The 16,867-nt window shown below is 42.2% G+C and overlaps 1 long non-coding RNA gene across 1 annotated transcript; it reads left to right on the top strand.

The window, feature by feature from the left end:
• The first annotated feature begins 8,842 nt into the window (after positions 1-8,842).
• Positions 8,843-14,485, top strand: LOC127599431 (uncharacterized). Its single transcript, XR_007962100.1, has 3 exons — positions 8,843-9,530; positions 12,425-12,527; positions 13,635-14,485. It is a non-coding gene; the product is annotated as an uncharacterized LOC127599431 (long non-coding RNA).
• Positions 14,486-16,867: the final 2,382 nt, after the last annotated feature.

The raw sequence follows: 16,867 nt of genomic DNA, 5'->3' as shown, positions 1-16,867 counted from the left end.
GCGCGCTCAAGTTTGCAGGAACACAGTAAAACATTTGACTGACTGGTTGGCCACTCCTGCAATAATGCAACCCCGCCCCCTTCTCGCAGTGTAAAATGTGGATGAGTAATTTATGTTCTCATCATTAAAGGTTGATTTGAATCATTTGGAGTACAATTATTCTGCTGCTTTGAGTAAAATTTAGTGCATAGTGTAAATTTGACTGACAGTGATCAGTCTTTTTCAGAGTATAATTTTCCTCGATTAGAAGAAGATGTACTGTGCAAGATTTACTGTGTACAAATAAACTTTAAGTGTTCCTGGAGGACATGAACTCATTAAAAAATACCAGAGAAGCCAAGAAACTGGTTTTGTGGCCTAACCCACCAGGTTGTCAACTGTGACACAACTCAGTGTCTGATACAATTGATGAACACACCACATTGCTCTGGAATTGCCCATTGGGACTGGGATTGCCCATTTCTGCTTTAAACTGATCAGGAATTGCAAAAGGGGATACAACATGGGCCTGAAGCCACACATTTATAAATAAAAACAATAATAAATAAAATAAACAATTTGCTTGAAGGTTAAAGGCTATTTGGCTACAATTATTATTTACAATTGTTATTACCCTGACATGGCGGCCCGGTAGTCCAGTGTTTAGCACGTCGGCTTCACAGTGCAGAGGTACCGGGTTCGATTCGGCTCCGGCCTCCCTGTGTGGAGTTTGCATGTTCTCCCCGGGCCTGCGTGGGTTTTCTCCGGGTGCTCCGGTTTCCTCCCACATTCCAAAAAACATGCGTGGCAGGCTGATTGAACACTCTAAATTGTCCCAAGGTGTGAGTGTGAGCGTGGATGGTTGTTTGTCTCTGTGTGCCCTGCGATTGGCTGGCAACCGATTCAGGGTGTCCCCCGCCTACTGCCCGGAGACAGCTGGGATAGGCTACAGCACCCCCCGCGACCCTAGTGAGCATCAGGCGGTTAGGAAGATGAATGAATGAATTACCCTGACATGCATGAAATTTTGTGATTTACATGACAAGATATGGAATTATATACCCCTACTGATTTTCTCATTTTAATTCATCCATTCTGTTAACCCTCAGACTGAGCATTCATCTAACCCTCAAACTGAGCATTGTTCTACCTCTTAAAGTAAGCAAATTGTAAATGTGCCGGTTTGAGTTGAATGGATGATCTTTGAAGGGATTCATTCACAGGCACGAGTGTGACTATGTTGTAACACAAGTGTGAACCTTGTTTTCTTTTTTTTTTTTTTCAAATCACAAGACCTAAAAATGGCACAAGCATGGTGCAGTCGGCTATTTTTAGAATCCAGTAAAAGAAAAGGATGGTTGCAGAACGGCTGAAGTGTATGCACACTGGACTATAAATACAAAGGTGATGCATGCAGGTTTATTTTTCCCACCCTTCCCATTCAGATTTGAAGCCACCGAACAGACGACTGCATTGCTAATATGCATTATTAATTGTTACTCCCTTGGTTTATTCCTGTCTAACAGAACTATATACCAGCTCTGCAAGCAAATGTTTCTCAATGAATAATTGAGGGGAGTTCTATTTTTGACCAAATCCTATCTTAGCTGCAGTGTATAAATAGCTCATGTGCATCAAAGCGTGCATGGATTTGTGAGGGACGTTGAGCCCAGCAGTAGGAGCCTTATTATGTAATAGGCATGTGACTTGGCACACCACAGAGACACTGCATTGAATGAGCGTGTGAGGCTCTGCACCCATTGAGTGTTTTCAGACAGACTGGGATAGTATATTCACCGACGGAGTAGCTCAGGCAGATTGCTTGCTTATGGAATTTGTGAGACAAATTTGTACTTAATTAACACACGTCCACTCTCGCAACAATTTAGTAGGCTATTTGCAGAAGACAAGAAGTGATTTCATCCATTCATTCATCCTTTGCACACGTTGGACATGGAAATGGGTTGTGTTCTTTTTTTGTTTGTTTTTATTAATCATCCTCTAATTGCATTTTTGCCTTTTAAGTGTACATTTAAAACAGCCAACGTTTTTTTTTAGCTCTTTGTTCAAGTTATTGCCAAACTGCTCCTCTTCAAAGTTTGGCATTTCTTCCATGACTAAACTTTTGATTATAATTGTGTTGTATCATTCCACATGTGAGATTGTATTTTTAGCACAGCCCTGCTGAGTATAGTAACGGATGGTGCTGCAAGATATTACATAATTGAGTGATAGTGACTTTTTATAGTTGCTGCAGAAAAACAGCGCAGAGCCTGATTTGAACCGAACATGACACGAGGACATTGCTTCATTCAGTAAAAACATTACATAATCAGGAGGAGAAACTTCCCACAGTGGAAGAAGAAATTTAAAAGGATCAAAACAACTGGTTTTGCATTTGTTAAATTCAGTGGTGTAGTATAAAACATTTATGGTATGAATTGTCAAAAAGTCCTTAATTAATGAAACATGATATTTTATGTGTTTGTCATTAGCCGTTTATTTCTATTTCTTTTTCCGTGTTTATACACATATTCCCGAAAGGGTGTTTTGTTTCTTGAAAATCTATCCATCCATTTTTTAAAATTTTATTTTATTTAATCAATAAACTTATCAGGGTTGTGAGTGTTTCGGAGGCCATCTCACCTGACTTTGCATTAGCAGCGGCATAAACTCTGGACAGCTTGCCAGCCTGTGCTGGAGCCTATGCCAGCTGTCCCTGAACCGGTTGCCAGCCAATCGCAGGGCACATTGAGACAAACACCCATCTGCGCTCACAATCACACCTAAGGACAATTTAGAGTTGCATGTTTTTGAACCGGAAACCGGAGAAACCCACGCAGGCAGAGAGGCCGGACCTGGAAACGAACCCAGTATTTCTGCACTGTGAGGTCAATGCGCTAACATATATGTGTGGAAATATGGATGTGTGTGTGTGTGCGTGTGTGTATGTATGTGTGTGTATATATATATATATAAATATATATATATATATAGGACAGCTACAAGTACCGTGGTATACCACAAGCCAATGGTAGCCTCGAACTGGCAACAAGGAAAGCGGCTATGGCCAAATACCTCCAGCGAGTGAGGCAAGTCCTAAGAAGCCAGCTCAATGGCAAGAATAAGACCCGGGCAATAAACAGCTATGCCCTGCCAGTAATCAGATACCCTGCAGGAATAATAAGGTGGCCAAAGGAAGAGATTCAGACCACGGACGTTAAGACCCGAAAGCTCCTAACCATGCATGGAGGGTTCCATCCCAAATCCAGCACCCTGAGACTGTACGCAAGCCGAAAGGAAGGAGGCCGGGGACTAGTGAGTGTGAGAGCCACTGTCCAGGATGAAACATCCAAGCTCCATGAATACATCAAGGAGAAGCCTCCGACGGATGACGTACTCAGAGAATGTCTCAGATAATGGGGAACAGAAGATGAGGTGCTGGAAGAGGGACCGTCATGGGAGGACAAGCCCCTACACGGGATGTACCACCGGACCATAACTGAATACAGACCATAATACCTACATACAGACAGAAACTCAAATGTGTTAAACCGGTTGTTAAGACTGTGAAAAAATGGACAGATGAAGCAAAGCTAGCTCTACAAGAATGCTTAGACTGCACTGATTGGGGCGTCTTTGAAACTTCAACGGGCACACTGGATGAATACACAGACACTGTAACATCATACGTCAGTTTCTGTGAGGACATGTGTGTACCAACGAAGTCCTTCCGCTCCTTCAACAATAACAAGCCATGGTTTACTCCCAAACTCAGGCAACTCAGGAAAGAGAAAGAGGCCACATTTAGAAGTGAAGATCGGGCACTGTACAAACATGCCCGAAACCAATTGACAAAGGAAATTAACATCGCTAAGAGAAGCTATGCAGAGAGGCTGAAAAACCAGTTCTCTGCTAACGACTCTGCATCTGTATGGAATGGCCTGAAAGCAATCACTAACTATAGAATGCCATCCCCCCAAACAGTGAACAATAAGGGTCTTGCTAATGAACTAAACATGTTTTTCTGTCGATTTGAAAAGGACACCCCCATTTCCCACACACACCCACCTCTACCAGAAACCACTCTACCTACCCCCCGACCCTCTTTTTCTCCACTACAGATCCACGAACAGGACGTGAGACGGCTCTTCAAGCAGCAAAAGATGAAGAAAGCTCCGGGGCCCGACAAAGTGTCCCCCTCCTGCCTGAAAGTCTGCGCTGACCAGCTGGCTCCGGTCTTCACACAGATCTTCAACAGATCCCTGGAGCTGTGTGAGGTCCCATCCTGCTTCAAACAGTCTACCATCATCCCAGTTCCCAAGACATCGGCAACATCGGAACTGAACGACTATAGGCCTGTCGCCCTGACGTCTGTGGTCATGAAGTCCTTTGAACGCCTTGTGCTGAACCACCTAAAGAACGTCACTGGACCCCTGCTGGACCCTCTCCAGTTTGCCTACCGGGCAAACAGGTCTGTGGAAGACGCAGTCAACATAGGTCTGCACTACATCCTCAAGCACCTCGACAGCACAGGGACCTACGCAAGGATTCTGTTTGTGGATTTCAGCTCTGCGTTCAACACCATCATCCCGGAACTCCTCACCCCCAAACTACTCCACCTCGGTGTGTCCCCTACGATCTGCCAGTGGATCCTCAGCTTCCTGACGGGACGGACACAACAGGTGAGACTGGGAGCAACAACATCATCAATACGCACCACCAGCACTGGAGCCCCACAGGGATGTGTCCCCTCGCCACTGCTCTTCTCTCTCTACACAAAGGATTGCACCTCAACAGATCCAGCTGTCAAACTCATAAAGTTCGCAGACGACACCACGGTCATCGGTCTCATCAAAGACGGCGACGAGTCTGCGTAACGCCAACAAGTGGAGCAGCTGGAGCTCTAGTGCAGCCGACACAACCTCGGGCTGAACACGCTCAAGACTGTAGAGATGATCGTGGACTTCAGGAAAGCTTCTTCTCCACAGTTGCCCCTCACACTATCCAACTGCCCTGTGTCAACCATCGAGACCTTCAAGTTCCTGGGAATCACAGTCTCCCAGGACATGAAGTGGGAAGTCAACACAATCTCCATCCTGAAAAGGGCCCGGCAGAGGATGTACTTCCTGAAGCTGCTGAGGAAGCATGGCCTGCCACAGGAGGTGCTACGACAGTTCTACACGGCAGTCATCGAATCAATCCTGTGTTCTTCCATCACGGTTTGGTTTGGGGCCGCCACAAAAAAGGACAAAATCCGACTTCAACGGACAGTTAGGACGGCGGAGAAAATCGTTGGCACCGGCCTACCCACTCTTGAGGACTTGCACACTGCAAGAATCAAGACAAGGGCACGGAAAATCCTCCTGGATCCCCCGCACCCTGCCCACCACCTTTTTCAGCCACTCCCCTCAGGCAGACGCTACCGATCCATGCGCACCAAATGTAGTAGACACTTAAACAGCTTCTTCCCTCTAGCCATTAACTCCTTAAACAGTCACTGACGTAGTCACTCTTCTTGCACCACAAAATGGTACTACAAAACTACTGGTTACTCTAAAATGGTTGAATGATTTTGTTGTTTACGATGATACTAGTGCAGCGTGTTATACCGGAGACAAATTCCTTGTGTGTTGTACATACTTGGCCAATAAAATGATTCTGATTCTGATTCTGATTCTGAAGTGGCCGATCTCAAGAAGTCCTATCAGTGGCTCGAGAGGGCTGGCCTGAAGGAGAGCACAGAGGCACTCATCCTGGCTGCTCAGGAGCAGGCCTTGAGCACCAGAGCTATCGAGGCCCAGATATACCACACCAGACAAGACCCAAGGTGTAGTTTGTGCAAAGAGGCACCTGAGACGATCCAACACATAACTGCAGGGTGTAAGATGCTGGCAGGGAAAGCCTACATGGAACGCCATAACCAGGTGGCTGGCATAGTCTACCGAAACATCTGTGCGGAGTATGGACTGGAAACCCCAAGGTCAAAATGGGAAACACCTCCTAAGGTGGTGGAGAATGACAGAGCGAAGATCCTGTGGGACTTCCAGATCCAGACTAACAAGATGGTAATGGCGAACCAACCAGATATCGTGATCATAGATAAAGGGCAGAGGAAAGCCGTTGTAGTGGATGTAGCGGTCCCAAGTGATGGAAACATCAGGAAGAAGGAACATGAGAAACTCGACAAATACCAAGGGCTCAGAGAGGAGCTGGAGAGAGCCTGGAAGGTAAAGGTGACAGTAGTGCCTGTGGTGGTCGGAGCACTCGGGGCAGTGACCCCCAAACTAGATGAGTGGTTGCAACAGATCCCGGGAACAACATCGGACATCTCAGTCCAGAAATGTGCAGTGCTGGGAACAGCAAGGATACTGCGCAGAACCCTCAAGCTTCCTGGCCTCTGGTAGAGGACCCGAGCTGAATGAGGGACGGACACCACCCGAGTGGTGAGATGAGGATTTTTTTTTTTAATACAATACATGCTGATTTATATAGCGCTTTCACAACAGCGGCAGCTGTAACAAAGCGCTTAACAAAACAGTTAACAAAGTAAAATAATAAACACAACACAACATAAAACACGGGCAGTCGTGCAGTCCTAACCACTTTTCCGTCACACGCTTTGTTGTTTGAAGCAGTTTGAAATGAAAGAGGAGAGAATCAAAGTGTCCTTTAACCAGTGGATCAGAGATGTCATGCTCAAAATGTGCACATGTCGGCTACAAGCTAAGTTTCAAAGTCAACAAGAAGCTTTAGCATCCATTGACGGAAAAAAAGAGATTGGTTCACTTCTCCTGTCCCATGGAAATCCATTTCAATTCCTAGCGGCGACTCTCGGTTCCAAATACGCATCGGCGCTCTCCCCATCCTCAACTTCAGCAGCCATCCATCCAACCGTACCAACGCCGACTGTCCAACAGCGCCGACATCTTAACTGAACAAAACAGGGTTGTGCGCCCCAGGTCTATCCAGCACCGACAGTCAATAGCGCCGACATTCCTCCCAATCAAAATCTGTGCTGGAACAGGCGTGCTGCCGAGAAGGCGCAACCACCAAGCATACTTCTCCTTTGACGAATGTTGTGGCCAAAAAACGCTGAAAACAGTCCATATCAGGTCCACACGACGAAACAACAAACATGTGACAAAACAAAAAGACAAAAACAACAAAAAAGAACAAAAAAGCAAAGCTCTTGAAGAGCACTTGCCGAAGGCTGCCTACTTGGGCGCCATCTTGGAAAAATTATATATAGATATATAGATAGATAGACAGGCAGGCAGGCAGACAGACAGACAGACAAACAGACAGACAGACAGACAAACAGACAGACAGATAGACAGATAGATAGATAGATAGATAGATAGATAGATAGATAGATAGATAGATAGATAGATAGATAGATAGATAGATAGATAGATAGATAGATAGATAGATAGATAGATAGATACCTGTAGATAGATAGATAGATAGATAGATAGATAGATAGATAGATAGATAGATAGATAGATAGATAGATAGATAGATAGATAGATAGATAGATAGATAGATAGATAGACATATGCACCTTTTTGCAGCTGATAACTCACTTGTTTGTTTTTTTCAAACAAGTGAGTAATGGTAATGAGTAATAGAGTAGAGATGGGGCACCTCTACATTACCATGGCCAGGTGGATTGGATGGAGGGTTTTGTTGAATACCCTGCCCGTTTAACAGACCTCACACCACTAGATTTCTTTGAATGTCTCCACAGCTGCAGCACATTCCACATGAAGCCAAGCGTTCACACTCAAATGTTTGAATATTATTTCTGGGGAAACAAAGCAAATATTTTGAGAAAGTAAGTGGTGTTGGAACTTCAGCACCACGGAGAGTTCCACTGCAACAAATTCAACAACTGCAGTACTTGCTGTCTCCAAAGTCATAAAACTGATCGTAGATGCAAAATCGTCCCGTATACTTTTTGCCAAGTAACAGTGTTCATATAATCAAGTAAGTGGGTAAAAAGTGTTTATATTTCTGAGCACCATTTGGTCAAGTGGTCACTTTCAACACAAGTAACAACCTGAAGGAAATCATGTTCAAAATGAACACAAAAATAAGAAGGGTTCTTTAACTCGACCGTCATATTGTTGAACACAAGTCAGTTTTTCACTGATATGGTATCTGTGACTGTATTTTGTTGACTTATTTTTGTAAGGATAGGTTTTAAGATGGATGCGCTGATGCATTTTATCTGATTGTATACCCTCCGATTGAGATGGTTTATTTGCAGAGCCAGGTGCATTCAGAACCTTTGACCATTCACCATGCCCCAGCCCTGTATACAGTAGTAGGCCACCTTGAGCAGAGAAAGCCGCAGCGGCAGGCATGTTGGGGATGGGAGTTAAAAATAGCATCATCAGTCGGCCAAGCGGCGCTCCGTTACTACGCGTTTCAGCATTCTGCCCTGTGCAGTGGGGAGGCGGCGGGGAAGGGGCTGGGGTGGAGGGGTCTGCAGCCCTCCACCTCTTTCTGTAGCTTTGCATCATCACACGAGGAGGGGGTCAACACCTTGAGTCTGTACGTGACTATGCTGGAGGGGGAAACCCGACCTGGAGGCTTCAGGATTTGTCTTCATGATCACCAGCTGACACGCTTGTTACAAACATTTTAACTGTCATTGTGGACCTCCCAATCGCAAGACAAGCAAATAATAAAATGGCCTTTCCATTGTAGAGGCAGAATTAGTAGGGGTGGAGGGGGGGCGTGTTCCCATTAAAATTATATATTTTTCTTTTTTCTTTTTTCTTTTTTCTTTTTTCTTTCTTTCTTTCTTTCTTTCTTTCTTTCTTTCTTTCTTTCTTTCTTTCTTTCTCTCTTTCTTTCTGTCTTTCTTTCTTTCTTTCTTTCTTTCTTTCTTTCTTTCTTTCTTTCTTTCCTCGAGTGGGCCCACAAGCTGCGCATGGATGCTCGTGCGTCCATCATCAAAGTGGGAGATTCTCCACCTGACGTCAACATTGACGCAGACAAGGTGCTTTTCTTTTTGCCATTTTGTTAAATAGATACAATGGTGTTGGATAGCATTTGTATGAATGGCAATTACTGTTGCTTTGTTTGATTCAAGAAGCAAATTATAAAGTTGAATAAACGCTGGTTCGTGCACGCATCTTGCTTTGTAAATCTCCAGAAGATGAGCATGCATTTCCACACAATGTGTTGTGTGCTCGCGCAATAACCATGCACGAGAGAGAGGATTGGATGGGGGTTGAGGAGGGTAAAGAGGCGGTGGGGGGGTGATGAAGGCTTCACGCACGAAATTCCTCCAAGGAACCTCTGCGAGCTTTTCTTTTTTTCTTCTTTTTTTTTCATCACGCGCGTGCTAAAAATAGAAACAGGGTTGGATCGTGATCCAGAAATAGATAGGGGGCATCACTCCTATAAAAGGCACACCATTCAAGAGTACAGTGTGTGCACAGTAGGAAGAACCGAAAACCACGAGCACATTTTAAAGCAGCGACCAGTTTTATTTGGTCTTTTTTTTCCTGCATGGTGACACTCCTCAATCTTGCATGGTGAGTATTGTGGAAAGCCTTTTCGAGTATCTTGCATCTCTCTGACAGATTTTGCATCATCTGTGCAGTTTTCATGCTTGATTCAAACCATTGCTCTGTGTAGTGGATAGGTACATTTAATTGTTTGGGGATCTAATGGCAAAAAAAGGAATCACCCTATTTGGAATAACACGGTACATAATTGATGATTGTTGCATGCACTGGGAATTTGCTGTTTGCTACCAGCTCCGTAATGGAAGTATTTAGCTCGGGTATTACTGCTTTGTCGGGGGGGTTCCGTCACGAATGGGGAGCTATCCTCCCATTGTGGTGCTGAAGTGCTCTTTTTCACAACGTCCGTATAACACACCCCTGGGCATTACAGATCACACAACACATTCAGGGTGCATTTGTTTCAATTGCTTTTCTTTTTTTGGGGGGGGGGGGGGCTGATTCAAGCGTGATCACAAAGACCCCTCGTTTTATGGAGGTGTTTTAGGCATAATCCAAATGAAAGAATCAAATTAAAAGCTGCTCACCGCCTCGAATAGAGCTCGATAGTGACATTTGAGTCCTTATTTGCAGTTTTTATCCCTTTGTGCGCGCGGAGGCTCGAGTCGTGACTGCTGAAAGTGAGCACGCCGTGTGCTGCGTCAGTAGCGTCTGGCTCCGTTGAGCTCGAGACAGATGGGAGGGAGGGGGAGAGCGGTGAGGGGGGTTGGATCGTGACCGGCTGGAAGATGCGTCCACGCATGAAAAGGCTTGGACGGCTCCCGTGGAAACTGAGACAGAGGGTGGGGCCACTCTTTTGCTTTAGTTTTTGGAGACAAAAAGACATAAAATTTGGACAATGGGTTGAACTCTTGAGCTCACAGGAATGGCAAACAATGCAAACACCAGAGCCACACAGAACATTGCGTACAAGACTGAAAAACATATAGTTACTATGAAGTCATCATGTATACAGTATATGAGTGTCAGGTGTTTTTTAGCATCTGCTGCTCTTTTTGGCTACATGCCTATTGGGCGATGACAATTGGTTCCGTCCAATGGAATCACAAGAAAGCCTCAGATGCCTAAAAGTCCACAACGCTTCTTTTTGAATAGCAATACTGCGTGGCTGAAATACCGTGTCGATCTTGTGGGCTTCACACACACACACACACACACACACACACACACACACGCACACTCACGCAATAGCTTCTACCATCACAATAATAATAACAATGATGATGATGATGACGATGATGATGACGAAGAACAAAGGAGTCGTGGACGAGAAGTGGATCGGGGAGTTGTCCGTCACGAATCTTTTTGCGGTCTGGGCTTGCTGTGCATACATGAAGATGGGAAGCCCTTACCCCAAAAAGCATTTGTGGAGGAAATGAACTTCATTTTACAACACAGTTGTTTGGGGCCTTGGAAGTAATACTGCTATACTGTCTGTCTGTCTGTCTTTTGTTTCTCGCTCTCTGTGTCTCTCTCACAAAAAGCACGCACAAGTGCGCACACGAATACATCACACTCACACACACACACACACACACACCTGATGACACAGGTACACACTTGTAATAACAGTAACACACGACCATCACACTGACAGGGTTCCTGCTCTAAGGTTCATATACTGTAGGCCTGGTCGTAGTCCTAATTACTCTTTGTACCCATTCCAGGGGAAAGCAGTATGGGTATGTTCCTAACTATAAGAGTAGACAGTATCTTTCATCTTTTGTACCGTATACCGTGTTTCCTGACCCTACCCTAAAAAAAAACAACAACAAAAAAACATCCCCAAATTTTGGATTGGTCAGACAAAGAAGAAGAAAAATCGCAAGCAAATGTGACAATCATTTAAGGTTCAATGATTTTGTTTTTTACAATGATACTAGTGCAGCGTGTTATACCGGAGACAAATTCCTTGTGTGTTCTACATACTTGGCCAATAAAGATGATTCTGATTCTGATTCTGATCTGAAAATAGCGAGGTAAAACTGCAATACTTGACATAATGGTCACAAATGAAAATCCGCAATATCAGGATCACGAAGTAGCAAGGGACAACTGTACCTTAAATATGCATTGACTTAAGTGCATGAGCATGGCCCCGCGACCCTCGTGGGGATAAGCGGATTGGAAAATGAATGAATGAATGTGCATGGCTTGTGAGGTGTTCTGCGCATGATGCACCAAAACCTTCAAATGTTCTGTTTGTGTTGTGGTGTAATTTGACAGAATAGCAGAAGAGGGACAGGTGGTCTAATAATGTAACAATAAAAATAAAAATTACAATCCGCCCCCCCCCCCCAAAAAAACAACAACATTACAGCAGTGGTTCTTAACCTTTTTAGAGGTACCGAACCCTACCAGTTAATATGCACATTCACCGAACCCTTCAAGAGTGAAAAAATAAATATTGTGTGTGTGTGTGCGTATATATATATATATATATATATATATATATATATATACACACAGTGACTACTGAGCAAACTAAATTTCCCGCAGCACTGATTGGACAAGCAATGTACCGGTAATGTAATCATCTGCAGCCAGTGATGACCAAGTGGGCGTGTCATAACTAATTAACATGTTAGCTCTCGTGTGTCTCACCCTCCATGGCAGAGGCTCTGTCAAACCCCTGAGACCGACTCACCGAAAACTTGGGGTTCGATCGAACCCAGGTTAAGAAACACTGCATTACAGTCATTACATATACTCATTAATGCCACAAAATCAAATCTACACCATTAACCAACTAGTCATTTAAAAATAAATTCATTAGTGTGTGTACACTGAAATGGATCCACAAGTGGGTGATACTTTTGTTTCACGTATGATACAATTAATCAGGATACACAAACACCCATCTGTGTCTCATGGTGTCAAATATTTTACTGTTTGTCAAACAGGTTTGCAACATACTTTTGGAGATGATGACTCTAGCTGCCCGAACCATAAGAAGCACAGAATCGGGATGCTGCAAAAAGGGCCAGCCAGCCCCATCTTTTTTATGTGAATAGTATAAAGTACATTATCTTTTTTAAATACTGTATTTAAAATACATCTACTGTTTGGTGTCCAACACCGTGGCATTGACCCTTTATGCACACACATATGCCTTTTTTTTGACAGTGTTGTAGTTTTTATACATCTGCTTTTCAAGATGATATGCCCTTTTTTTGACACCATCACAATATTTAAAAAAACATTCACTTGCTTTATTGTTTTGTAGTATGATTTAAATTCACACATACCGGGTGAACTTACGCAGAGTTTATGTTGCTTACCAAATAAGCATAATTTCACACCTCAAAAGCATTTTACACAGCTGTTTCGGTGTGATTGTTTTAGAACAAAGCAATTTAATTTGCAGAATTAGTAGGAGTCGAAGAATGTTCTCTTTTATTTTATTTTTTTCAGTTACATGACTGGTAGAGATAAGATATTTGCTGTATTTGAAAAAAAATCTCGAGTTCGCACATTTAAAAGAACGCAGCACATCCTAGACATTTTCAAAACAAGGAATCAAAGCTACAGTCTAAAGTTCATTCCATTCATTTTAGAGTTATTTTCAAGATCCTCCTCTTTGTTTTCAAATCTCTGAATAATCTCGCGCCACCTTACCTCTCTGAGCTCATCCGCCCCTACACACCTGCCCGGCGCCTCAGGTCTGTGGACCAGACATTATTGGAAGTACCAAGAACTAAACTGAGGCTTAGAGGGGATCGAGCCTTTTCTGTTGCTGGTCCCTCTCTCTGGAATGACCTCCCACTGGAAATTCGGCAAGCCTGCTCGCTGCCCATCTTTAAAGCCCTCCTCAAAACTCACTTGTATTCTTTGGCATTCGACTCAGCATGACTTAGATTTGTTCTTGGTTTTGCTGTTTGGTGCTTTCTACCGCCTTTATTACCGATTAGTCTTACTGTTTATTGTGCATGTTAAATTGCTCCATGTACAGCACTTTGTATGCAGCGATGGCTGTTTGAAAGTGCTCTATAAATACTGTTGACTTGACTTGACTTGACTTAAAGTTCTGTCATTCTGTCCATAAAGAGGAAATTTGAGATTTATCGAGAGCATGCATGTGAACCGTGATTTTTTTTGGTCTTTTTTGGACAGGAAAGGGGAGACGGAGTGATACAGACACGCTCTGAGGGTCCCCTGCTGGAATTAAAACAGGGAACACCGTGTGGTAAGTAGTACTAGAGTGGGGTTGAGATATACCATGAAGATAATATATAGGAAGCAACATGATATGTTTTTTTTAAAATTATACTGTAATAACATATAATTTTCCTATTGTTGTATTTATTATTTGTTTTAATATATATTCGTTTTTGCTTTGTATGAGGGACTGTGAAAATGAAAAAAAAAAAAACTATGGAAAGAGCTGCAGCAATGAGCTCATATTGATTCCCAGAACTAACTGTGTGTTGATGAGAGGCAGAAATATTATTTAGGAATGGCTTTTTTTGGTGTGTGTGTACGAAGTGAACATATTTAATTTGTGCTGCAGATTATCTATTTTTGAAATATTACATATTATATATGTAATATATAATATGACAAAATATTTTGGTCACACCCATGCTGAGTATGTGAAAAATGATAATCATTCATAATCCAACATTTTGATTCCTTAGAATTCCATCGAAAACATTCATAGGTTGATGATTATTTTGGACCATTTTAATTTCATGAAAACGTACAAACATTTCCATGAAGTCTGTCAGAGAAATATGAATTACCATACATGGTGATGAAACCCATTCACTTTTGTTCTCTTCTCGTCTTAAATTCTGCTGAATTAATTTCCTGCTTTGTTTCTGGAGCATATGTTGAGTTCGGTGGCACTCTAGTTCAGTCTAATGTTCTTATTGCTAAAAGAAGTCCACACCTTGGAGTGGAGTATTTATGTGTGCGTATGTCTGATACTCCTCGTAATAGAAATAAATGAGTTTAAAAAAATTCATACATTGTGTATTGTTTTATTTATCTTATTGAATTCTGTTCAGACATTTTTTTTCACACTGTGTGTTCAGCTGTGCAGCCTTAATGCAGATGTGCCCATGTCATCTCAAAATTAAACAAATATCCTTTAAAATCTTACTTGAAAAACATCAATAAAGTCCATTCTGAAATTAAATAAAGAAGCAAATAAAGCAATGACAACCCAAGGTGTGGCTGTCTATCAAAAGGCAAATGGTTGTGTTACATTTCACAATGTTACACCTTTTGTTTCATTAATGTGTCTTTGGGAATGCACAAACGTAAAGCTTTGTTTAATCGAAAGTCACACGGCGATCCAAGATGACTTGATCAGTCAGGCTCACTCACACGTGGGATGAGGACCACTTCTTTCGTGTGTGTGCCGACGAGCGCCTGTGGTTATGATCAACAGCTGCTCTGTTTATGGGTACGGCGGTGCTTTAATCTAAATTTCATTTAGGGTTCCTTTGAAAGCTGAGAGGTAAACAGTTTAGACTCCTGTTTACCATTGCTGCATTTCTATTTTTAGAAGCAATGCTCTTATATAACACTCTCGCTCACATTATGGACCCATGCTGTCTGCTCTACTTGGCTGCATTGTGCATAGTGTACGTCAGTGTATTAATTTCCACTGATTTTAGAAACATCAAGAGTCAGTAAATGAATAATAAAGCCTACCGTCCAACATCTCACCACAAACTCACAAGAAACATATGAAAACCCCACATTACCACATTAGCTCTTTGCACGATTTGCTTTGTATCCTTGAGAAGCAAATGTGCAAAATGGCACATTTAATACATCCGGTAATTCTTTTCTTTTTTGTAACCGCTTATAATTATTAGGTTATGAGAAAACTTGTATCACTGATTGTTCACCATGTTGATTTATAACAAAGGCATGTGATTAAAACTGAAGTGGACAAAAAATGCATCCATTATTATGATCAGTTCTTCTGTGAGGAGCAACACTGGTGTGTTCTGGCTTGAACTAATCAATGACTTGGAAAAGACATGAAACGAGACATGCGACTGTTGAATTGAGGAAATAAATTGTGTATATTGGGTGACACTGCTGTCAACATGGTTAGCACGTCTGCCTCACAGTCCATAGGTTGTGCGTTCGATTCTGGGCCCCGGCCTTCCTGTGTGGAGTTTTCACATTCTCCCCATGTCCACATGGGTTTTCACTGGGTACTCTGGTTTCCTCCCACGTTTCAAAAACATACACCGTAGGTTAATGGAACACTTGAAATTGTCCCTGGGTGTGAGTGTGCACGCGGATGGTTGTTCGTCCCTGTATGCCCTGTGATTGGCTGGCAACTGTTCCAGGGCGTCCCCAACCTACTGCCGGAAGACAGCTGCGATAGGCTCCAGCACGCCCCGCACCCTTGTGAGGATAAAGTGGATCAGAAAATGGATGTATGGATATATACATATATTCAACTGACTTTTTTTTTCAATTTACACATCAAAACAAAAAGGCCCAAACATATATTGATACAAAGGAAACCATAAATCAAGGGAAAGTCAAAAGGTTTTTGTTCATTCGCTTGATCGTTTGTTTCAAATCTCTGTATGAGAAATTTTTGTTACTCACATTACCATCGTCACATTACACCATCATAACTATAGTTTACCATTTATTAATTGATATTCAAGCCGATACTTCTTCTTAATATATGAAATATTTCTGTGATCATTATTTATTGTTGAATTATTCTTGTCAAATTATGAGTAATATTAAAGCCTATGTTGTTGACTTTACGCTTTTTAAAACTTTTCCCATTAGTTTCTTTACACTATTTTTTTTTAGCCGAGATCCATTTGTGCTACATTTAACTTCTTCCGTAAATGCATTTCAAGATTTCTGGACAGAAATGCACTTACTTTTCATAACTGTGCTGCTTCCGTTATTCTTTTCAAATGAGTTCCACTCTGACAGCATATCTTCCTTTTTTTATTTTGAAAGACTTTTATGAAGCGTGTTGTTTCTTGATTTAAACAGGATTAGTGCTGTTTTTCAGATCAATTAAGTGTATGAACATTAAAGCCCTTATCCTAATAAATCATGGATTGTTGAAGTCGTTTAATTAAACATTGTTTACTATTCCATATAGCTTGCACACTCAACTAAGGGTGGTTTTGCCAGCATTGCCTAATGCCTAGTTTGCCTAGCTTAAGATTTGTTTTTTTTTTATGAAATAGGATCAAATCAATGCACGGTAAAGGATTTTCAAAGTTCTATGGTTAAAAGTGGTGTTAACGTACCAATTGTTCTCGAGGTTTTGGACTTTACTAGATTTATATGATTTTTTCAATTTAGTTTGTTGACAATAATTACAGCTAAAATATAGTTCTCAT

The sequence above is a fragment of the Hippocampus zosterae genome, chromosome 4, assembly GCF_025434085.1.
Source record: "Hippocampus zosterae strain Florida chromosome 4, ASM2543408v3, whole genome shotgun sequence".
Classification (NCBI taxonomy): Eukaryota; Metazoa; Chordata; class Actinopteri; order Syngnathiformes; family Syngnathidae; genus Hippocampus; species Hippocampus zosterae.
The sequence above is the reverse complement of the archived record's forward strand: the minus strand, read 5'-3'. Positions and strand labels throughout refer to the sequence as shown.